The sequence below is a fragment of the Sus scrofa genome, chromosome 13 (assembly GCF_054392235.1).
Source record: "Sus scrofa isolate SSC_HxYL_T2T_F1_AM1 chromosome 13, Sscrofa_HxYL_maternal_Yorkshire_Landrace_v2.0, whole genome shotgun sequence".
NCBI classification, from domain to species: Eukaryota; Metazoa; Chordata; class Mammalia; order Artiodactyla; family Suidae; genus Sus; species Sus scrofa.
This window is the reverse complement of record NC_139395.1, coordinates 1,025,654-1,052,691: the sequence shown is the minus strand read 5'-3', so window position 1 is coordinate 1,052,691 and position 27,038 is coordinate 1,025,654.

Below are 27,038 nucleotides of genomic sequence, written 5' to 3'. Positions count from 1 at the left end.
AGAATAGAATAGAACAGAACAGAATAGAATAGAATAGAATAGTAAAGAACAGAATAGAACAGAATATAATAGTTTAGAATAGATTAGAATAGAATAGAACAGAATAGATTAGAATAGATAAGAACAGAATAGAATAGCATAGAATACAACAGAATTGAATAGAATGGAACAGAATAGAATAGAATAGAATAGAATAGAACAGAACAAAATAGAATAGAATAGAATAGAACAGAACAGAATAGAACAGAATAGAATAGAACACAACAGAATAGAACAGAACAGAAGAGAATACAATAGAATAGAATAGAACAGGATAGAATAGAATAGAATAGAATAGAATAGAATAGAATAGAATAGAATAGAATAGAATGGAATAGAACAAAACAGAACAGAACAGAACAGAACAGAATAGAACAAAAGAGAATAGAATAGAACAGAACAGAACAGAACAGAACAGAATGCAATACATGAGAATAAAATAGAAGGGAATAGAACAGAATAGAATAGAACAGAACAAAACAGAACAGAATAGAATAGAACATAATAGGATAGAACAGAACAGAATAGAATAGAATAGAACAGAACAAATTAGAATGGAACAGAATAGAATAGAATAGAACAGAACAGAACAGAACAGAACAGAATAGAATAGAATAGAACAGAAAGGAATACAACAGATCAGAATAGAATAGAATAGAACAGAACAGAAGAGAATGGAACAGAATAGAATAGAACAGAACAGAATAGAATAGAATAGAACAGAACAGAATAGAATAGAATAGAATAGAGAAGAACAGAATAGAACAGAATAGAATAGTTTAGAATAGAATAGAATAGAAGAGAACAGAATAGAATAGACTAGAACAGCACAGAACAGAATAGAATCGAATAGAATCGAATAGAGTCGAATAGAGTCGAATAGAATAGAATACAATAGAATAGTGTCGAATCGAATAGAATCGAATAGAATCGAATAGAATAAAACAGAACAACAGAACAGAATAGAATAGAATAGAATAGAATAGAACAGAATATATAGAAGAGAATACAATAGAATAGAACAAAACAGAACAGAATAGAATAGAATAGAATAAAATAGAATAGAACAGAATAGAATAGAACAGAATAGAATAGAATAGAATAGAACAGAATAGAGCAGAGTAGAATAGAACAAAATAGAATAGAATAGAATAGAATGGAATAGAACAGAACAGAACAGAACAGAAGAGAATAGAACAAAATAGAATAGAATAAAACAGAACAGAACAGAACAGAACAGAATGCAATAGATGAGAATAAAATAGAATGCAATAGAACAGAACAGAATAGAATAGAATAGAATAGAATAGAACAGAACAGAATAGAACAGAACAGAATAGAATAGAATAGAACAGAACAGAACCGAATAGAATGGACTAGAATAGAATAGAAGAGAACAGAATAGAATAGAATAGAATAGAATAGAATAGAATAGAACAGAATAGAATAGAATAGAATAGAATAGAATAGAATAGAACAAAACAGAACAGAATAGAATAGAATAGAATAGAATAGAATAGAATAGAACAGAATAGAATAGAACAGAATAGAATAGAATAGAATAGAACAGAATAGAGCAGAGTAGAATAGAACAAAATAGAATAGAATAGAATAGAATGGAATAGAACAGAACAGAACAGAACAGAATAGAAGAGAATAGAACAAAATAGAATAGAATAAAACAGAACAGAACAGAACAGAATGAAATAGATGAGAATAAAATAGAATGCAATAGAACAGAACAGAACAGAATAGAATAGAATAGAACAGAACAGAATAGAATAGAATAGAATAGTAAAGAACAGAATAGAACAGAATATAATAGTTTAGAATAGATTAGAATAGAATAGAACAGAATAGATTAGAATAGATAAGAACAGAATAGAATAGCATAGAATACAACAGAATTGAATAGAATGGAACAGAATAGAATAGAATAGAATAGAATAGAACAGAACAAAATAGAATAGAATAGAATAGAACAGAACAGAATAGAACAGAATAGAATAGAACACAACAGAATAGAACAGAACAGAAGAGAATACAATAGAATAGAATAGAACAGGATAGAATAGAATAGAATAGAATAGAATAGAATAGAATAGAATAGAATAGAATAGAACAGAACAGAATAGAATAGAATAGAATAGAATAGAAACGAACAGAGTAGAATAGATTAGAAAAGAATAGAATAGAACAGAATAGAATAGAATAGGACAGAAAAGAATAGAATAGAATAGGATAGAACACAAAAGAACATAATAGAATAGTATAGAATAGAATAGAATACAACAGAATAGAATAAAACAGAACAGAACAGAGTAGAACAGAATAGAATAGACTAGAATAGAGTAGAATAGAATAGAACAGAATAGAACAGAACAGAATGGAATAGAACAGAACAGAATAGAAAAGAATAGAATAGAATAGAATAGAATAGAATAGAATAGAATAGAATAGAATAGAACAGAATAGAATAGAATAGAACAGAACAGAATAGAACAGAATAGAATAGAACACAACAGAATAGAACAGAACAGAAGAGAATAGAATAGAATAGAACAGAATAGAACAGAATAGAATAGAATAGAATAGAATAGAATAGAATAGAATAGAATAGAACAGAATAGAATAGAACAGAACCGAATAGAATAGAAGAGAACGAATAGAATAGAATAGAATAGAATAGAATAGAATAGAATAGAATAGAATAGAATAGAATAGAATAGAATAGAACAGAATAGAATAGAATAGAATAGAACAGAAGAGAATAGAATAGAATAGAATAGATCAGAATAGAATAGAATAGAGTAGAACAGAACAGAACAGAATAGAATCGAATAGAATCGAATAGAGTTGAATAGAGTCGAATAGAATAGAATACAATAGAATAGTGTTGAATCGAATAGAATCGAATAGAATTGAATAGAATAAAAGAGAACAACAGAACAGAATAGAATAGAAGAGAATAGAACAGAATAGAACAGAATATAATAGAATAGAATAGAAGAGAATACAATAGAATAGAACAAAACAGAACAGAATAGAATAGAAGAGAATAAAATAGAATAGAACAGAATCGAATAGAACAGAATAGAATAGAATAGAATAGAACAGAATAGAGCAGAGTAGAATAGAACAAAATAGAATAGAATAGAATAGAATAGAATAGAATAGAATAGAATAGAATAGAATAGAATGGAATAGAACAAAACAGAACAGAACAGAACAGAACAGAATAGAACAAAAGAGAATAGAATAGAACAGAACAGAACAGAACAGAACAGAATGCAATACATGAGAATAAAATAGAAGGGAATAGAACAGAAGAGAATAGAACAGAACAAAACAGAACAGAATAGAATAGAACATAATAGGATAGAACAGAACAGAATAGAATAGAATAGAACAGAACAAATTAGAATGGAACAGAATAGAATAGAATAGAACAGAACAGAACAGAACAGAACAGAATAGAATAGAATAGAACAGAAAGGAATACAACAGATCAGAATAGAATAGAATAGAACAGAACAGAAGAGAATGGAACAGAATAGAATAGAACAGAACAGAATAGAATAGAATAGAACAGAACAGAATAGAATAGAATAGAATAGAGAAGAACAGAATAGAACAGAATAGAATAGTTTAGAATAGAATAGAATAGAAGAGAACAGAATAGAATAGACTAGAACAGCACAGAACAGAATAGAATCGAATAGAATCGAATAGAGTCGAATAGAGTCGAATAGAATAGAATACAATAGAATAGTGTCGAATCGAATAGAATCGAATAGAATCGAATAGAATAAAACAGAACAACAGAACAGAATAGAATAGAATAGAATAGAATAGAACAGAATATATAGAAGAGAATACAATAGAATAGAACAAAACAGAACAGAATAGAATAGAATAGAATAAAATAGAATAGAACAGAATAGAATAGAACAGAATAGAATAGAATACAATAGAACAGAATAGAGCAGAGTAGAATAGAACAAAATAGAATAGAATAGAATAGAATGGAATAGAACAGAACAGAACAGAACAGAAGAGAATAGAACAAAATAGAATAGAATAAAACAGAACAGAACAGAACAGAACAGAATGCAATAGATGAGAATAAAATAGAATGCAATAGAACAGAACAGAATAGAATAGAATAGAATAGAATAGAACAGAACAGAATAGAACAGAACAGAATAGAATAGAATAGAACAGAACAGAACCGAATAGAATGGACTAGAATAGAATAGAAGAGAACAGAATAGAATAGAATAGAATAGAATAGAACAGAACAGAATAGAATAGAATAGAATAGAATAGAATAGAATAGAATAGAACAAAACAGAACAGAATAGAATAGAATAGAACAGAATAAAATAGAATAGAACAGAATAGAATAGAACAGAATAGAATAGAATAGAATAGAACAGAATAGAGCAGAGTAGAATAGAACAAAATAGAATAGAATAGAATAGAATGGAATAGAACAGAACAGAACAGAACAGAAGAGAATAGAACAAAATAGAATAGAATAAAACAGAACAGAACAGAACAGAATGAAATAGATGAGAATAAAATAGAATGCAATAGAACAGAACAGAACAGAATAGAATAGAATAGAATAGAACAGAACAGAATAGAATAGAATAGAATAGTAAAGAACAGAATAGAACAGAATATAATAGTTTAGAATAGATTAGAATAGAATAGAACAGAATAGATTAGAATAGATAAGAACAGAATAGAATAGCATAGAATACAACAGAATTGAATAGAATGGAACAGAATAGAATAGAATAGAATAGAATAGAACAGAACAGAATAGAATAGAATAGAATAGAACAGAACAGAATAGAACAGAATAGAATAGAACACAACAGAATAGAACAGAACAGAAGAGAATACAATAGAATAGAATAGAACAGGATAGAATAGAATAGAATAGAATAGAATAGAATAGAATAGAATAGAATAGAATAGAACAGAACAGAATAGAATAGAATAGAATAGAATAGAAACGAACAGAGTAGAATAGATTAGAAAAGAATAGAATAGAACAGAATAGAATAGAATAGGACAGAAAAGAATAGAATAGAATAGGATAGAACACAAAAGAACATAATAGAATAGTATAGAATAGAATAGAATACAACAGAATAGAATAAAACAGAACAGAACAGAGTAGAACAAAATAGAATAGACTAGAATAGAATAGAATAGAATAGAATAGAATAGAATAGAATAGAATAGAATAGAATAGAACAGAATAGAATAGAATAGAATAGAACAGAACAGAATAGAATAGAATAGAATAGATCAGAATAGAATAGTATAGAGTAGAACAGAACAGAACAGAATAGAATCGAATAGAATCGAATAGAGTCGAATAGAGTCGAATAGAATAGAATACAATAGAATAGTGTCGAATCGAATAGAATCGAATAGAATTGAAAAGTATAAAACGGAACAACAGAACAGAATAGAATAGAGAGAATAGAACAGAATAGAACAGAATATAATAGAATAGAATAGAAGAGAATACAATAGAATAGAACAAAGCCGAACAGAATAGAATAGAAGAGAGTAAAATAGAATAGAACAGAATCGAATAGAACAGAATAGAATAGAATAGAATAGAACAGAATAGAGCAGAGTAGAATAGAACAAAATAGAATAGAATAGAATAGAATAGATTAGAATAGAATAGAATAGAATAGAATAGAATAGAATAGAATAGAATGGAATAGAACAAAACAGAACAGAACAGAACAGAAGAGAATAGAACAAAAGAGAATAGAATAGAACAGAACAGAACAGAACAGAACAGAATGCAATACATGAGAATAAAATAGAAGGGAATAGAACAGAATAGAATAGAACAGAACAAAACAGAACAGAATAGAATAGAACATAATAGGATAGAACAGAACAGAATAGAATAGAATAGAACAGAACAAAATAGAATGGAACAGAATAGAATAGAATAGAACAGAACAGAACAGAACAGAACAGAATAGAATAGAATAGAACAGAAAGGAATACAACAGATCAGAATAGAATAGAATAGAACAGAACAGAAGAGAATGGAACAGAATAGAATAGAACAGAACAGAATAGAATAGAATAGAACAGAACAGAATAGAATAGAATAGAATAGAGAAGAACAGAATAGAACAGAATAGAATAGTTTAGAATAGAATAGAATAGAAGAGAACAGAATAGAATAGACTAGAACAGCACAGAACAGAATAGAATCGAATAGAATCGAATAGAGTCGAATAGAATAGAATACAATAGAATAGTGTCGAATCGAATAGAACCGAATAGAATCGAATAGAATAAAACAGAACAACAGAACAGAATAGAATAGAATAGAATAGAACAGAATATATAGAAGAGAATAGAATAGAATAGAACAAAACAGAACAGAATAGAATAGAATAGAACAGAACAGAATAGAACAGAACAGAACAGAATGAAATAGATGAGAATAAAATAGAATGCAATAGAACAGAACAGAACAGAATAGAATAGAATAGAACAGAACAGAATAGAATAGAATAGAATAGTAAAGAACAGAATAGAACAGAATATAATAGTTTAGAATAGAATAGAATAGAATAGGACAGAATAGATTAGAATAGATTAGAACAGAATAGAATAGCATAGAATACAACAGAATTGAATAGAATGGAACAGAATAGAATATAATAGAATAGAATAGAACAGAACAGAATAGAATAGAATAGAATAGAACAGAACAGAATAGAACAGAATAGAATAGAACACAACAGAATAGAACAGAACAGAAGAGAATACAATAGAATAGAATAGAACAGAATAGAATAGAATAGAATACAATAGAATACAATAGAATAGAATAGAATAGAATAGAATAGAATAGAATAGAACAGAACAGAATAGAATAGAATGGAATAGAATAGAAACGAACAGAGTAGAATAGATTAGAAAAGAATAGAATAGAACAGAATAGAATAGAATAGGACAGAAAAGAATAGAATAGAATAGGATAGAACACAAAAGAACATAATAGAATAATATAGAATAGAATAGAATACAACAGAATAGAATAAAACAGAACAGAACAGAGTAGAACAGAATAGAATAGACTAGAATAGAGTAGAATAGAATAGAACAGAATAGAACAGAACAGAATGGAATAGAACAGAATAGAATAGAATAGAATAGAATAGAATAGAATAAAATAGAATAGAATAGAATAGAACAGAATAGAATAGAATAGAACAGAACCGAATAAAATACAAGAGAACTGAATAGAATAGAATAGAATAGAATAGAATAGAATAGAATAGAATAGAATAGAATAGAACAGAACAGAATAGAATAGAATAGAATAGAAGAGAATACAATAGAATAGAACAAAACAGAACAGAATAGAATAGAAGAGAGTAAAATAGAATAGAACAGAAACGAATAGAACAGAATAGAATAGAATAGAATAGAACAGAATAGAGCAGAGTAGAATAGAACAAAATAGAATAGAATAGAATAGAATAGAATAGAATAGAATAGAATAGAATAGAATAGAATAGAATAGAATAGAATAGAATAGAATGGAATAGAACAAAACAGAACAGAACAGAACAGAAGAGAATAGAACAAAAGAGAATAGAATAGAACAGAACAGAACAGAACAGAATGCAATACATGAGAATAAAATAGAATGGAATAGAACAGAATAGAATAGAACAGAACAAAACAGAACAGAATAGATTAGAACATAACAGGATCGAACAGAACAGAATAGAATAGAATAGAACAGAACAAAATAGAATGGAACAAATAGAATAGAATAGAACAGAACAGAACAGAACAGAATAGAATAGAATAGAATAGAGAAGAACAGAATAGAACAGAATAGAATAGTTTAGAATAGAATAGAACATAATAGGATCGAACAGAACAGAATAGAATAGAATAGAACAGAACAAAATAGAATGGAACAAATAGAATAGAATAGAACAGAACAGAACAGAACAGAATAGAATAGAATAGAATAGAACAGAAAGGAATACAACAGATCAGAATAGAATAGAATAGAACAGAACAGAAGAGAATGGAACAGAATAGAATAGAACAGAACAGAATAGAATAGAATAGAACAGAACAGAATAGAATAGAATAGAATAGAAAAGAACAGAATAGAACAGAATAGAATACTTTAGAATAGAATAGAATAGAAGAGAACAGAATAGAATAGACTAGAACAGCACAGAACAGAATAGAATCGAATAGAATCGAATAGAGTCGAATAGAGTCGAATAGAATAGAATACAATAGAATAGTGTCGAATCGAATAGAATCGAATAGAATAAAACAGAACAACAGAACAGAATAGAATAGAACAGAATATATAGAATAGAATAGAAGAGAATAGAATAGAATAGAACAAAACAGAACAGAATAGAATAGAATAGAATAGAATAAAATAGAATAGAATAGAATAGAATAGAACAGAATAGAATAGAATAGAATAGAACAGAATAGAGCAGAGTAGAATAGAACAAAATAGAATAGAATAGAATAGAATGGAATAAAACAGAACAGAACAGAACAGAAGAGAATAGAACAAAATAGAATAGAATAAAACAGAACAGAACAGAACAGAATGCAATAGATGAGAATAAAATAGAATGCAATAGAACAGAACAGAATAGAATAGAATAGAATAGAACAGAACAGAATAGAACAGAACAGAATAGAATAGAATAGAACAGAACAGAACCGAATAGAATGGACTAGAATAGAATAGAAGAGAACAGAATAGAATAGAATAGAATAGAACAGAATAGAATAGAATAGAATAGTAAAGAACAGAGTAGAACAGAATATAATAGTTTAGAATAGAATAGAATAGAATAGAACAGAATAGATTAGAATAGATTAGAACAGAATAGAATAGCATAGAATACAACAGAATAGAATAGAATGGAACAGAATAGAATAGAATAGAATAGAACAGAACAGAATAGAATAGAATAGAATAGAATAGAACAGAACAGAATAGAACAGAATAGAATAGAACACAACAGAATAGAACAGAACAGAAGAGAATAGAATAGAATAGAATAGAACAGAATAGAATAGAATAGAACAGAATAGAATAGAATAGAATAGAATAGAATAGAATAGAATAGAACAGAACAGAATAGAATAGAATAGAATAGAAATGAACAGAGTAGAATAGATTAGAAAAGAATAGAATAGAACAGAATAGAATAGAATAGAATAGAATAGAATAGAATAGAATAGAATAGAACAAAACAGAACAGAATAGAATAGAATAGAATAGAATAAAATAGAATAGAACAGAATAGAATAGAACAGAATAGAATAGAATAGAATAGAACAGAATAGAGCAGAGTAGAATAGAACAAAATAGAATAGAATAGAATAGAATGGAATAGAACAGAACAGAACAGAACAGAACAGAAGAGAATAGAACAAAATAGAAAAGAATAAAACAGAACAGAACAGAACAGAACAGAATGAAATAGATGAGAATAAAATAGAATGCAATAGAACAGAACAGAACAGAATAGAATAGAATAGAACAGAACAGAATAGAATAGAATAGAATAGTAAAGAACAGAATAGAACAGAATATAATAGTTTAGAATAGAATAGAATAGAATAGAACAGAATAGATTAGAATAGATTAGAACAGAATAGAATAGCATAGAATACAACAGAATTGAATAGAATGGAACAGAATAGAATATAATAGAATAGAATAGAACAGAACAGAATAGAATAGAATAGAATAGAACAGAACAGAATGGAACAGAATAGAATAGAACACAACAGAATAGAACAGAACAGAAGAGAATACAATAGAATAGAATAGAACAGAATAGAATAGAATAGAATAGAATAGAATAGAATAGAATAGAATAGAATAGAACAGAACAGAATAGAATAGAATAGAATAGAATAGAAACGAACAGAGTAGAATAGATTAGAAAAGAATAGAATAGAACAGAATAGAATAGAATAGGACAGAAAAGAATAGAATAGAATAGGATAGAACACAAAAGAACATAATAGAATAGTATAGAATAGAATAGAATACAACAGAATAGAATAAAACAGAACAGAACAGAGTAGAACAAAATAGAATAGACTAGAATAGAGTAGAATAGAATAGAACAGAATAGAACAGAACAGAATGGAATAGAACAGAACAGAATAGAATAGAATAGAATAGAATAGAATAGAATAGAATAGAATAAAATAGAACAGAATAGAATAGAATAGAACAGAACAGAATAGAATAGAATAGAACAGAATAGAATAGAAAAGAACAGAATAGAATAGAAAAGAATAGAACAGAATAGAACAGAATAGAATAGAATAGAATAGAATAGAATAGAATAGAACAGAATAGAATAGATTAGAACAGAACAGAATAGAATAGAATAGAATAGAATAGAATAGAACAGAATAGAATAGAACAGAACCGAATAGAATAGAAGAGAACTGAATAGAATAGAATAGAATAGAATAGAATAGAATAGAATAGAATAGAATAGAATAGAACAGAATAGAATAGAATAGAATAGAACAGAACAGAATAGAATAGAATAGAATAGATCAGAATAGAATAGTATAGAGTAGAACAGAAGAGAACAGAATAGAATCGAATAGAATCGAATAGAGTCGAATAGAGTCGAATAGAATAGAATACAATAGAATAGTGTCGAATCGAATAGAATCGAATAGAATTGAAAAGAATAAAACAGAACAACAGAACAGAATAGAATAGAAGAGAATAGAACAGAATAGAACAGAATAGAATAGAATAGAATAGAAGAGAATACAATAGAATAGAACAAAACAGAACAGAATAGAATAGAAGAGAGTAAAATAGAATAGAACAGAATCGAATAGAACAGAATAGAATAGAATAGAATAGAACAGAATAGAGCAGAGTAGAATAGAACAAAATAGAATAGAATAGAATAGAATAGAATAGAATAGAATAGAATAGAATAGAATAGAATAGAATAGAATAGAATAGAATGGAATAGAACAAAACAGAACAGAACAGAACAGAAGAGAATAGAACAAAAGAGAATAGAATAGAACAGAACAGAACAGAACAGAACAGAATGCAATACATGAGAATAAAATAGAATGGAATAGAACAGAATAGAATAGAACAGAACAAAACAGAACAGAATAGATTAGAACATAACAGGATCGAACAGAACAGAATAGAATAGAATAGAACAGAACAAATAGAATGGAACAGAATAGAATAGAATAGAACAGAACAGAACAGAACAGAATAGAATAGAATAGAATAGAACAGAAAGGAATACAACAGATCAGAATAGAATAGAATAGAACAGAACAGAAGAGAATGGAACAGAATAGAATAGAACAGAACAGAATAGAATAGAATAGAACAGAACAGAATAGAATAGAATAGAATAGAAAAGAACAGAATAGAACAGAATAGAATAGTTTAGAATAGAATAGAATAGAAGAGAACAGAATAGAATAGACTAGAACAGCACAGAACAGAATAGAATCGAATAGAATCGAATAGAGTCGAATAGAGTCGAATAGAATAGAATACAATAGAATAGTGTCGAATCGAATGGAATCGAATACAATCGAATAGAATAAAACAGAACAACAGAACAGAATAGAATAGAATAGAATAGAACAGAATATATAGAATAGAATAGAAGAGAATTTAATAGAATAGAACAAAACAGAACAGAATAGAATAGAATAGAATAGAATAAAATAGAATAGAACAGAATAGAATAGAACAGAATAGAATAGAATAGAATAGAACAGAATAGAGCAGAGTAGAATAGAACAAAATAGAATAGAATAGAATAGAATGGAATAGAACAGAACAGAACAGAAGAGAATAGAACAAAATAGAATAGAATAAAACAGAACAGAACAGAACAGAATGCAATAGATGAGAATAAAATAGAATGCAATAGAACAGAACAGAATAGAATAGAATAGAATAGAACAGAACAGAATAGAATAGAATAGAATAGAATAGAATAGAATAGAATAGAACAGAATAGAATAGAATAGAACAGAACAGAATAGAATAGAATAGAATAGAACAGAATAGAATAGAAAAGAACAGAATAGAATAGAAAAGAATAGAACAGAATAGAACAGAATAGAATAGAATAGAATAGAATAGAATAGAATAGAACAGAATAGAATAGATTAGAACAGAACAGAATAGAATAGAATAGAATAGAATAGAATAGAACAGAATAGAATAGAACAGAACCGAATAGAATAGAAGAGAACTGAATAGAATAGAATAGAATAGAATAGAATAGAATAGAATAGAATAGAATAGAACAGAATAGAATAGAATAGAATAGAACAGAACAGAATAGAATAGAATAGAATAGATCAGAATAGAATAGTATAGAGTAGAACAGAACAGAACAGAATAGAATCGAATAGAATCGAATAGAGTCGAATAGAGTCGAATAGAATAGAATACAATAGAATAGTGTCGAATCGAATAGAATCGAATAGAATTGAAAAGAATAAAACAGAACAACAGAACAGAATAGAATAGAAGAGAATAGAACAGAATAGAACAGAATAGAATAGAATAGAATAGAAGAGAATACAATAGAATAGAACAAAACAGAACAGAATAGAATAGAAGAGAGTAAAATAGAATAGAACAGAATCGAATAGAACAGAATAGAATAGAATAGAATAGAACAGAATAGAGCAGAGTAGAATAGAACAAAATAGAATAGAATAGAATAGAATAGAATAGAATAGAATAGAATAGAATAGAATAGAATAGAATAGAATAGAATAGAATGGAATAGAACAAAACAGAACAGAACAGAACAGAAGAGAATAGAACAAAAGAGAATAGAATAGAACAGAACAGAACAGAACAGAACAGAATGCAATACATGAGAATAAAATAGAATGGAATAGAACAGAATAGAATAGAACAGAACAAAACAGAACAGAATAGATTAGAACATAACAGGATCGAACAGAACAGAATAGAATAGAATAGAACAGAACAAATAGAATGGAACAGAATAGAATAGAATAGAACAGAACAGAACAGAACAGAATAGAATAGAATAGAATAGAACAGAAAGGAATACAACAGATCAGAATAGAATAGAATAGAACAGAACAGAAGAGAATGGAACAGAATAGAATAGAACAGAACAGAATAGAATAGAATAGAACAGAATAGAATAGAATAGAATAGAATAGAAAAGAACAGAATAGAACAGAATAGAATAGTTTAGAATAGAATAGAATAGAAGAGAACAGAATAGAATAGACTAGAACAGCACAGAACAGAATAGAATCGAATAGAATCGAATAGAGTCGAATAGAGTCGAATAGAATAGAATACAATAGAATAGTGTCGAATCGAATGGAATCGAATACAATCGAATAGAATAAAACAGAACAACAGAACAGAATAGAATAGAATAGAATAGAACAGAATATATAGAATAGAATAGAAGAGAATTTAATAGAATAGAACAAAACAGAACAGAATAGAATAGAATAGAATAGAATAAAATAGAATAGAACAGAATAGAATAGAACAGAATAGAATAGAATAGAATAGAACAGAATAGAGCAGAGTAGAATAGAACAAAATAGAATAGAATAGAATAGAATGGAATAGAACAGAACAGAACAGAAGAGAATAGAACAAAATAGAATAGAATAAAACAGAACAGAACAGAACAGAATGCAATAGATGAGAATAAAATAGAATGCAATAGAACAGAACAGAATAGAATAGAATAGAATAGAACAGAACAGAATAGAACAGAACAGAATAGAATAGAATAGAACAGAACAGAACCGAATAGAATGGACTAGAATAGAATAGAAGAGAACAGAATAGAATAGAATAGAATAGAACAGAATAGAATAGAATAGAATAGTAAAGAACAGAGTAGAACAGAATATAAAATTTTAGAATAGAATAGAATAGAATAGAACAGAATAGATTAGAATAGATTAGAACAGAATAGAATAGCATAGAATACAACAGAATAGAATAGAATGGAACAGAATAGAATATAATAGAATATAATAGAACAGAACAGAATAGAATAGAATAGAATAGAACAGAACAGAATAGAACAGAATAGAATAGAACACAACAGAATAGAACAGAACAGAAGAGAATAGAATAGAATAGAATAGAACAGAACAGAATAGAATAGAATAGAATAGAAATGAACAGAGTAGAATAGAGTAGAAAAGAATAGAATAGAACAGAATAGAATAGAATAGAATAGAATAGAATAGAATAGAATAGAACAAAACAGAACAGAATAGAATAGAATAGAATAAAATAGAATAGAACAGAATAGAATAGAACAGAATAGAATAGAATAGAACAGAATAGAGCAGATTAGAATAGAACAAAATAGAATAGAATAGAATAGAATGGAATAGAACAGAACAGAACAGAACAGAACAGAAGAGAATAGAACAAAATAGAATAGAATAAAACAGAACAGAACAGAATGAAATAGATGAGAATAAAATAGAATGCAATAGAACAGAACAGAACAGAAGAGAATAGAATAGAACAGAACAGAATAGAATAGAATAGAACAGAACAGAACCGAATAGAATGGACTAGAATAGACTAGAAGAGAACAGAGTAGAATAGAATAAAATAGAACAGAATAGAATAGAATAGAATAGTAAAGAACAGAATAGAACAGATTAAAATAGTTTAGAATAGAATAGAATAGAATAGAACAGAATAGAATAGAATAGATTAGAACAGAATAGAATAGCATAGAATACAACAGAATAGAATAGAATGGAATAGAATAGAATAGAATAGAATAGAATAGAACAGAACAGAATAGAATAGAATAGAATAGAACAGAACAGAATAGAACAGAATAGAATAGAACACAACAGAATAGAACAGAACAGAAGAGAATACAATAGAATAGAATAGAACAGAATAGAATAGAATAGAACAGACTAGAATAGAATAGAATAGAATAGAATAGAATAGAATAGAATAGAATAGAATAGAATAGAACAGAACAGAATAGAATAGAATAGAATAGAATAGAAACGAACAGAGTAGAATAGATTAGAAAAGAATAGAATAGAACAGAATAGAATAGAATAGGACAGAAAAGAATAGAATAGAATAGGATAGAACACAAAAGAACATAATAGAATAGTATAGAATAGAATAGAATACAACAGAATAGAATAAAACAGAACAGAACAGAGTAGAACAGAATAGAATAGACTAGAATAGAGTAGAATAGAATAGAACAGAATAGAACAGAACAGAATGGAATAGAACAGAACAGAATAGAATAGAATAGAATAGAATAGAATAGAACAGAATAGAATAGAATAGAATAGAACAGAACAGAACAGAATAGAATAGAATAGAATAGAATAGAACAGAATAGAATAGAATAGAATAGAATAGAATAGAACAGAACAGAATAGAATAGAATAGAATAGATCAGAATAGAATAGAATAGAGTAGAACAGAACAGAACAGAATAGAATCGAATAGAATCGAATAGAGTCGAATAGAGTCGAATAGAATAGAATACAATAGAATAGTGTCGAATCGAATAGAATTAAATAGAATTGAATAGAATAAAACAGAACAACAGAACAGAATAGAATAGAAGAGAATAGAACAGAATAGAACAGAATATAATAGAATAGAATAGAAGAGAATACAGTAGAATAGAACAAAACAGAACAGAATAGAATAGAAGAGAATAAAATAGAATAGAACAGAATCGAATAGAACAGAATAGAATAGAATAGAATAGAACAGAATAGAGCAGAGTAGAATAGATTAGAAAAGAATAGAATAGAACAGAATAGAATAGAATAGAATAGAATAGAATAGAATAGAATAGAATGGAATAGAACAAAACAGAACAGAACAGAACAGAAGAGAATAGAACAAAAGAGAATAGAATAGAACAGAACAGAACAGAACAGAACAGAATGCAATACATGAGAATAAAATAAGGGAATAGAACAGAATAGAATAGAATAGAACAGAACAAAATAGAATGGAACAGAATAGAATAGAATAGAACAGAACAGAACAGAACAGAACAGAATAGAATAGAATAGAACAGAAAGGAATACAACAGATCAGAATAGAATAGAATAGAACAGAACAGAAGAGAATGGAACAGAATAGAATAGAACAGAACAGAATAGAATAGAATAGAACAGAACAGAATAGAATAGAATAGAATAGAGAAGAACAGAATAGAACAGAATAGAATAGTTTAGAATAGAATAGAATAGAAGAGAACAGAATAGAATAGACTAGAACAGCACAGAACAGAATAGATTCGAATAGAATCGAATAGAGTCGAATAGAATAGAATACAATAGAATAGTGTCGAATCGAATATAATCGAATAGAATCGAATAAAATAAAACAGAACAACAGAACAGAATAGAATAGAATAGAATAGAATAGAACAGAATATATAGAAGAGAATAGAAGAGAATAGAATAGAATAGAACAAAACAGAACAGAATAGAATAGAATAGAATAAAATAGAATAGAACAGAATAGAATAGAACAGAATAGAATAGAATAGAATAGAACAGAATAGAGCAGAGTAGAATAGAACAAAATAGAATAGAATAGAATAGAATGGAATAGAACAGAACAGAACAGAACAGAAGAGAATAGAACAAAATAGAATAGAATAAAACAGAACAGAACAGAACAGAACAGAATGCAATAGATGAGAATAAAATAGAATGCAATATAACAGAACAGAATAGAATAGAATAGAATAGAACAGAACAGAATAGAATAGAATAGAACAGAACAGAACCGAATAGAATGGACTAGAATAGAATAGAAGAGAACAGAATAGAATAGAATAGAATAGAACAGAATAGAATAGAATAGAATAGTAAAGAACAGAGTAGAACAGAATATAATAGTTTAGAATAGAATAGAATAGAATAGAACAGAATAGATTAGAATAGATTAGAACAGAATAGAATAGCATAGAATACAACAGAATAGAATAGAATGGAACAGAATAGAATATAATAGAATAGAATAGAACAGAACAGAATAGAATAGAATAGAATAGAACAGAACAGAATAGAACAGAATAGAATAGAACACAACAGAATAGAACAGAACAGAAGAGAATAGAATAGAATAGAATAGAACAGAACAGAATAGAATAGAACAGAATAGAATAGAATAGAATAGAATAGAATAGAATAGAATAGAACAGAACAGAATAGAATAGAATAGAATAGAAATGAACAGAGTAGAATAGATTAGAAAAGAATAGAATAGAACAGAATAGAATAGAATAGAATAGAATAGAACAAAACAGAAGAGAATAGAATAGAATAGAATAAAATAGAATAGAACAGAATAGAATAGAACAGAATAGAATAGAATAGAATAGAACAGAATAGAGCAGAGTAGAATAGAACAAAATAGAATAGAATAGAATAGAATGGAATAGAACAGAACAGAACAGAACAGAACAGAAGAGAATAGAACAAAATAGAATAGAATAAAACAGAACAGAACAGAACAGAACAGAATGAAATAGATGAGAATAAAATAGAATGCAATAGAACAGAACAGAACAGAATAGAATAGAATAGAACAGAACAGAATAGAACAGAACAGAATAGAATAGAATAGAACAGAACAGAACCGAATAGAATGGACTAGAATAGAATAGAAGAGAACAGAGTAGAATAGAATAGAATAGAACAGAATAGAATAGAATAGAATAGTAAAGAACAGAATAGAACAGAATATAATAGTTTAGAAGAGAATAGAATAGAATAGAACAGAATAGATTAGAATAGATTAGAACAGAATAGAATAGCATAGAATACAACAGAATAGAATAGAATGGAACAGAATAGAATATAATAGAATAGAATAGAACAGAACAGAATAGAATAGAATAGAATAGAACAGAACAGAATAGAACAGAATAGAATAGAACACAACAGAATAGAACAGAACAGAAGAGAATACAATAGAATAGAATAGAACAGAATAGAATAGAATAGAATAGAATAGAATAGAATAGAATAGAATAGAATAGAATAGAATAGAACAGAACAGAATAGAATACAATAGAAACGAACAGAGTAGAATAGATTAGAAAAGAATAGAATAGAACAGAATAGAATAGAATAGGACAGAAAAGAATAGAATAGAATAGGATAGAACACAAAAGAACATAATAGAATAGTATAGAATAGAATAGAATACAACAGAATAGAATAAAACACAACAGAACAGAGTAGAACAGAATAGAATAGACTAGAATAGAGTAGAATAGAATAGAACAGAATAGAACAGAACAGAATGGAATAGAACAGAACAGAATAGAATAGAATAGAATAGAATAGAATAGAATAGAATAGAATAGAACAGAATAGAATAGAATAGAACAGAACAGAATAGAATAGAATAGAATAGAACAGAATAGAATAGAACAGAACAGAATAGAATAGAATAGAATAGAACAGAATAGAACAGAATAGAATAGAATAGAATAGAATAGAATAGAACAGAATAGAATAGATTAGAACAGAACAGAATAGAATAGAATAGAATAGAACAGAATAGAATAGAACAGAACCGAATAGAATAGAAGAGAACTGAATAGAATAGAATAGAATAGAATAGAATAGAATAGAACAGAATAGAATAGAATAGAATAGAACAGAACAGAATAGAATAGAATAGAATAGATCAGAATAGAATAGTATAGAGTAGAACAGAACAGAACAGAATAGAATCGAATAGAATCGAATAGAGTCGAATAGAATCGAATAGAATAGAATACAATAGAATAGTGTCCAATCGAATAGAATCGAATAGAATTGAAAAGAATAAAACAAAACAACAGAACAGAATAGAATAGAAGAGAATAGAACAGAATAGAACAGAATAGAATAGAATAGAATAGAAGACAATAGAATAGAATAGAACAAAACAGAATAGAATAGAATAGAAGAGAGTAAAATAGAATAGAACAGAATCGAATAGAACAGAATAGAATAGAATAGAATAGAACAGAATAGAGCAGAGTAGAATAGAACAAAATAGAATAGAATAGAATAGAATAGAATAGAATAGAATAGAATAGAATAGAATAGAATAGAATAGAATGGAATAGAACAAAACAGAACAGAACAGAACAGAAGAGAATAGAACAAAAGAGAATAGAATAGAACAGAACAGAACAGAACAGAACAGAATGCAATACATGAGAATAAAATAAGGGAATAGAACAGAATAGAATAGAATAGAACAGAACAAAATAGAATGGAACAGAATAGAATAGAATAGAACAGAACAGAACAGAACAGAACAGAATAGAATAGAATAGAACAGAAAGGAATACAACAGATCAGAATAGAATAGAATAGAACAGAACAGAAGAGAATGGAACAGAATAGAATAGAACAGAACAGAATAGAATAGAATAGAACAGAACAGAATAGAATAGAATAGAATAGAGAAGAACAGAATAGAACAGAATAGAATAGTTTAGAATAGAATAGAATAGAAGAGAACAGAATAGAATAGACTAGAACAGCACAGAACAGAATAGATTCGAATAGAATCGAATAGAGTCGAATAGAATAGAATACAATAGAATAGTGTCGAATCGAATATAATCGAATAGAATCGAATAAAATAAAACAGAACAACAGAACAGAATAGAATAGAATAGAATAGAATAGAACAGAATATATAGAAGAGAATAGAAGAGAATAGAATAGAATAGAACAAAACAGAACAGAATAGAATAGAATAGAATAAAATAGAATAGAACAGAATAGAATAGAACAGAATAGAATAGAATAGAATAGAACAGAATAGAGCAGAGTAGAATAGAACAAAATAGAATAGAATAGAATAGAATGGAATAGAACAGAACAGAACAGAACAGAAGAGAATAGAACAAAATAGAATAGAATAAAACAGAACAGAACAGAACAGAACAGAATGCAATAGATGAGAATAAAATAGAATGCAATATAACAGAACAGAATAGAATAGAATAGAATAGAACAGAACAGAATAGAATAGAATAGAACAGAACAGAACCGAATAGAATGGACTAGAATAGAATAGAAGAGAACAGAATAGAATAGAATAGAATAGAACAGAATAGAATAGAATAGAATAGTAAAGAACAGAGTAGAACAGAATATAATAGTTTAGAATAGAATAGAATAGAATAGAACAGAATAGATTAGAATAGATTAGAACAGAATAGAATAGCATAGAATACAACAGAATAGAATAGAATGGAACAGAATAGAATATAATAGAATAGAATAGAACAGAACAGAATAGAATAGAATAGAATAGAACAGAACAGAATAGAACAGAATAGAATAGAACACAACAGAATAGAACAGAACAGAAGAGAATAGAATAGAATAGAATAGAACAGAACAGAATAGAATAGAACAGAATAGAATAGAATAGAATAGAATAGAATAGAATAGAATAGAACAGAACAGAATAGAATAGAATAGAATAGAAATGAACAGAGTAGAATAGATTAGAAAAGAATAGAATAGAACAGAATAGAATAGAATAGAATAGAATAGAACAAAACAGAACAGAATAGAATAGAATAGAATAAAATAGAATAGAACAGAATAGAATAGAACAGAATAGAATAGAATAGAATAGAACAGAATAGAGCAGAGTAGAATAGAACAAAATAGAATAGAATAGAATAGAATGGAATAGAACAGAACAGAACAGAACAGAACAGAAGAGAATAGAACAAAATAGAATAGAATAAAACAGAACAGAACAGAACAGAACAGAATGAAATAGATGAGAATAAAATAGAATGCAATAGAACAGAACAGAACAGAATAGAATAGAATAGAACAGAACAGAATAGAACAGAACAGAATAGAATAGAATAGAACAGAACAGAACCGAATAGAATGGACTAGAATTGAATAGAAGAGAACAGAGTAGAATAGAATAGAATAGAACAGAATAGAATAGAATAGAATAGTAAAGAACAGAATAGAACAGAATATAATAGTTTAGAAGAGAATAGAATAGAATAGAACAGAATAGATTAGAATAGATTAGAACAGAATAGAATAGCATAGAATACAACAGAATAGAATAGAATGGAACAGAATAGAATATAATAGAATAGAATAGAACAGAACAGAATAGAATAGAATAGAATAGAACAGAACAGAATAGAACAGAATAGAATAGAACACAACAGAATAGAACAGAACAGAAGAGAATACAATAGAATAGAATAGAACAGAATAGAATAGAATAGAATAGAATAGAATAGAATAGAATAGAATAGAATAGAACAGAACAGAATAGAATACAATAGAAACGAACAGAGTAGAATAGATTAGAAAAGAATAGAATAGAACAGAATAGAATAGAATAGGACAGAAAAGAATAGAATAGAATAGGATAGAACACAAAAGAACATAATAGAATAGTATAGAATAGAATAGAATACAACAGAATAGAATAAAACACAACAGAACAGAGTAGAACAGAATAGAATAGACTAGAATAGAGTAGAATAGAATAGAACAGAATAGAACAGAACAGAATGGAATAGAACAGAACAGAATAGAATAGAATAGAATAGAATAGAATAGAATAGAATAGAACAGAATAGAATAGAATAGAACAGAACAGAATAGAATAGAATAGAATAGAACAGAATAGAATAGAACAGAACAGAATAGAATAGAATAGAATAGAACAGAATAGAACAGAATAGAATAGAATAGAATAGAATAGAATAGAACAGAATAGAATAGATTAGAACAGAACAGAATAGAATAGAATAGAATAGAACAGAATAGAATAGAACAGAACCGAATAGAATAGAAGAGAACTGAATAGAATAGAATAGAATAGAATAGAATAGAATAGAACAGAATAGAATAGAATAGAATAGAACAGAACAGAATAGAATAGAATAGAATAGATCAGAATAGAATAGTATAGAGTAGAACAGAACAGAACAGAATAGAATCGAATAGAATCGAATAGAGTCGAATAGAATCGAATAGAATAGAATACAATAGAATAGTGTCCAATCGAATAGAATCGAATAGAATTGAAAAGAATAAAACAAAACAACAGAACAGAATAGAATAGAAGAGAATAGAACAGAATAGAACAGAATAGAATAGAATAGAATAGAAGACAATAGAATAGAATAGAACAAAACAGAATAGAATAGAATAGAAGAGAGTAAAATAGAATAGAACAGAATCGAATAGAACAGAATAGAATAGAATAGAATAGAACAGAATAGAGCAGAGTAGAATAGAACAAAATAGAATAGAATAGAATAGAATAGAATAGAATACAATAGAATAGAATAGAATAGAATAGAATAGAATGGAATAGAACAAAACAGAACAGAACAGAACAGAAGAGAATAGAACAAAAGAGAATAGAATAGAACAGAACAGAACAGAACAGAACAGAATGCAATACATGAGAATAAAATGGAATGGAATAGAACAGAATAGAATAGAACAGAACAAAACAGAACAGAATAGATTAAAACATAACAGGATAGAACAGAACAGAATAGAATAGAATAGAACAGAACAAAATAGAATGGAACAGAATAGAATAGAATAGAAGAGAACAGAACAGAACAGAATAGAATAGAATAGAACAGAAAGGAATACAAAGATCAGAATAGAATAGAATAGAACAGAACAGAAGAGAATGGAACAGAATAGAATAGAACAGAACAGAATAGAATAGAATAGAACAGAACAGAATAGAATAGAATAGAATAGAAAAGAACAGAATAGAACAGAATAGAATAGTTTAGAATAGAATAGAATAGAAGAGAACAGAATAGAATAGACTAGAACAGCACAGAACAGAATAGAATCAAATAGAATCGAATAGAGTCGAATAGAGTCGAATAGAATAGAATACAATAGAATAGTGTCGAATAAAATAGAATCGAATAGAATGGAATAGAATAAAACAGAACAACAGAACAGAATAGAATAGAATAGAACAGAATATATAGAATAGAATAGAAGAGAATAGAATAGAATAGAACAAAACAGAACAGAATAGAATAGAATAGAATAGAATAGAATAGAATAAAATAGAATAGAACAGAATAGAATAGAACAGAATAGAATAGAATAGAATAGAATAGAATAGAGCAGAGTAGAATAGAACAAAATAGAATAGAATAGAATAGAATGGAATAGAACAGAACAGAACAGAACAGAAGAGAATAGAACAAAATAGAATAGAATAAAACAGAACAGAACAGAACAGAACAGAACAGAACAGAATGAAATAGATGAGAATAAAATAGAATGCAATAGAACAGAACAGAACAGAATAGAATAGAATAGAACAGAACAGAATAGAATAGAATAGAACAGAACAGAACCGAATAGAATGGACTAGAATAGAATAGAAGAGAGCAGAGTAGAATAGAATAGAATAGAACAGAATAGAATAGAATAGAATAGTAAAGAACAGAATAGAACAGAATATAATAGTTTAGAAGAGAATAGAATAGAATAGAACAGAATAGATTAGAATAGATTAGAACAGAATAGAATAGCATAGAATACAACAGAATAGAATAGAATGGAACAGAATAGAATATAATAGAATAGAATAGAACAGAACAGAATAGAATAGAATAGAATAGAACAGAACAGAATAGAACAGAATAGAATAGAACACAACAGAATAGAACAGAACAGAAGAGAATACAATAGAATAGAATAGAACAGAATAGAATAGAATAGAACAGAATAGAACAGAATAGAATAGAATAGAATAGAATAGAATAGAATAGAATAGAACAGAACAGAATAGAATAGAATAGAAACGAACAGAGTAGAATAGATTAGAAAAGAATAGAATAGAACAGAATAGAATAGAATAGGACAGAAAAGAATAGAATAGAATAGGATAGAACACAAAAGAACATAATACAATAGTATAGAATAGAATAGAATACAACAGAATAGAATAAAACAGAACAGAACAGAGTAGAACAGAATAGAATAGACTAGAATAGAGTAGAATAGAATAGAACAGAATAGAACAGAACAGAATGGAATAGAACAGAATAGAATAGAATAGAATAGAATAGAATAGGATAGAATAGAATAGAACAGAATAGAATAGAATAGAACAGAACAGAATAGAATAGAATAGAATAGAACAGAATAGAATAGAACAGAACAGAATAGAATAGAATAGAATAGAACACAATAGAACAGAATAGAATAGAATAGAATAGAATAGAATAGAACAGAATAGAATAGATTAGAACAGAACAGAATAGAATAGAATAGAATAGAACAGAATAGAATAGAACAGAACCGAATAGAATAGAAGAGAACTGAATAGAATAGAATAGAATAGAATAGAACAGAATAGAATAGAATAGAATAGAACAGAATAGAATAGAATAGAATAGAACAGAACAGAATAGAATAGAATAGAATAGAACAGAACAGAATAGAATAGAATAGAATAGATCAGAATAGAATAGTATAGAGTAGAACAGAACAGAACAGAATAGAATTGAATAGAATCGAATAGAGTCGAATAGAGTCGAATAGAATAGAATACAATAGAATAGTGTCGAATCGAATAGAATCGAATAGAATTGAAAAGAATAAAACAAAACAACAGAACAGAATAGAATAGAAGAGAAGAGAACAGAATAGAACAGAATAGAATAGAATAGAATAGAAGACAATAGAATAGAATAGAACAAAACAGAATAGAATAGAATAGAAGAGAGTAAAATAGAATAGAACAGAATCGAATAGAACAGAATAGAATAGAATAGAATAGAACAGAATAGAGCAGAGTAGAATAGAACAAAATAGAATAGAATAGAATAGAATAGAATAGAATAGAATAGAATAGAATAGAATGGAATAGAACAAAACAGAACAGAACAGAACAGAAGAGAATAGAACAAAAGAGAATAGAATAGAACAGAACAGAACAGAACAGAACAGAATGCAATACATGAGAATAAAATAGAATGGAATAGAACAGAATAGAATAGAACAGAACAAAACAGAACAGAATAGATTAGAACATAACAGGATAGAACAGAACAGAATAAAATAGAATAGAACAGAACAAAATAGAATGGAACAGAATAGAATAGAATAGAACAGAACAGAACAGAACAGAATAGAATAGAATAGAATAGAACAGAAAGGAATACATAGATCCGAATAGAATAGAATAGAACAGAACAGAAGAGAATGGAACAGAATAGAATAGAACAGAACAGAATAGAATAGAATAGAACAGAACAGAATAGAATAGAATAGAATAGAAAAGAACAGAATAGAACAGAATAGAATAGTTTAGAATAGAATAGAATAGAAGAGAACAGAATAGAATAGACTAGAACAGCACAGAACAGAATAGAATCGAATACAGTCGAATAGAGTCGAATAGAATAGAATACAATAGAATAGTGTCGAATCGAATAGAATCGAACAGAATCGAATAGAATAAAACAGAACAACAGAACAGAATAGAATAGAATAGAATAGAACAGAATATATAGAATAGAATAGAAGAGAATAGAATAGAATAGAACAAAACAGAACAGAATAGAATAGAATAGAATAGAATAAAATAGAATAGAACAGAATAGAATAGAACAGAATAGAATAGAATAGAATAGAACAGAATAGAGCAGAGTAGAATAGAACAAAATAGAATAGAATAGAATAGAATGGAATAGAACAGAACAGAACAGAACAGAAGAGAATAGAACAAAATAGAATAGAATAAAACAGAACAGAACAGAACAGAACAGAACAGAACAGAATGAAATAGATGAGAATAAAATAGAATGCAATAGAACAGAACAGAACAGAATAGAATAGAATAGAACAGAACAGAATAGAATAGAATAGAACAGAACAGAACCGAATAGAATGGACTAGAATAGAATAGAAGAGAGCAGAGTAGAATAGAATAGAATAGAACAGAATAGAATAGAATAGAATAGTAAAGAACAGAATAGAACAGAATATAATAGTTTAGAAGAGAATAGAATAGAATAGAACAGAATAGATTAGAATAGATTAGAACAGAATAGAATAGCATAGAATACAACAGAATAGAATAGAATGGAACAGAATAGAATATAATAGAATAGAATAGAACAGAACAGAATAGAATAGAATAGAATAGAACAGAACAGAATAGAACAGAATAGAATAGAACACAACAGAATAGAACAGAACAGAAGAGAATACAATAGAATAGAATAGAACAGAATAGAATAGAATAGAACAGAATAGAACAGAATAGAATAGAATAGAATAGAATAGAATAGAATAGAATAGAATAGAATAGAACAGAACAGAATAGAATAGAATAGAAACGAACAGAGTAGAATAGATTAGAAAAGAATAGAATAGAACAGAATAGAATAGAATAGGACAGAAAAGAATAGAATAGAATAGGATAGAACACAAAAGAACATAATAGAATAGTATAGAATAGAATAGAATACAACAGAATAGAATAAAACAGAACAGAACAGAGTAGAACAGAATAGAATAGACTAGAATAGAGTAGAATAGAATAGAACAGAATAGAACAGAACAGAATGGAATAGAACAGAATAGAATAGAATAGAATAGAATAGAATAGGATAGAATAGAATAGAACAGAATAGAATAGAATAGAACAGAACAGAATAGAATAGAATAGAATAGAACAGAATAGAATAGAACAGAACAGAATAGAATAGAATAGAATAGAACACAATAGAACAGAATAGAATAGAATAGAATAGAATAGAATAGAACAGAATAGAATAGATTAGAACAGAACA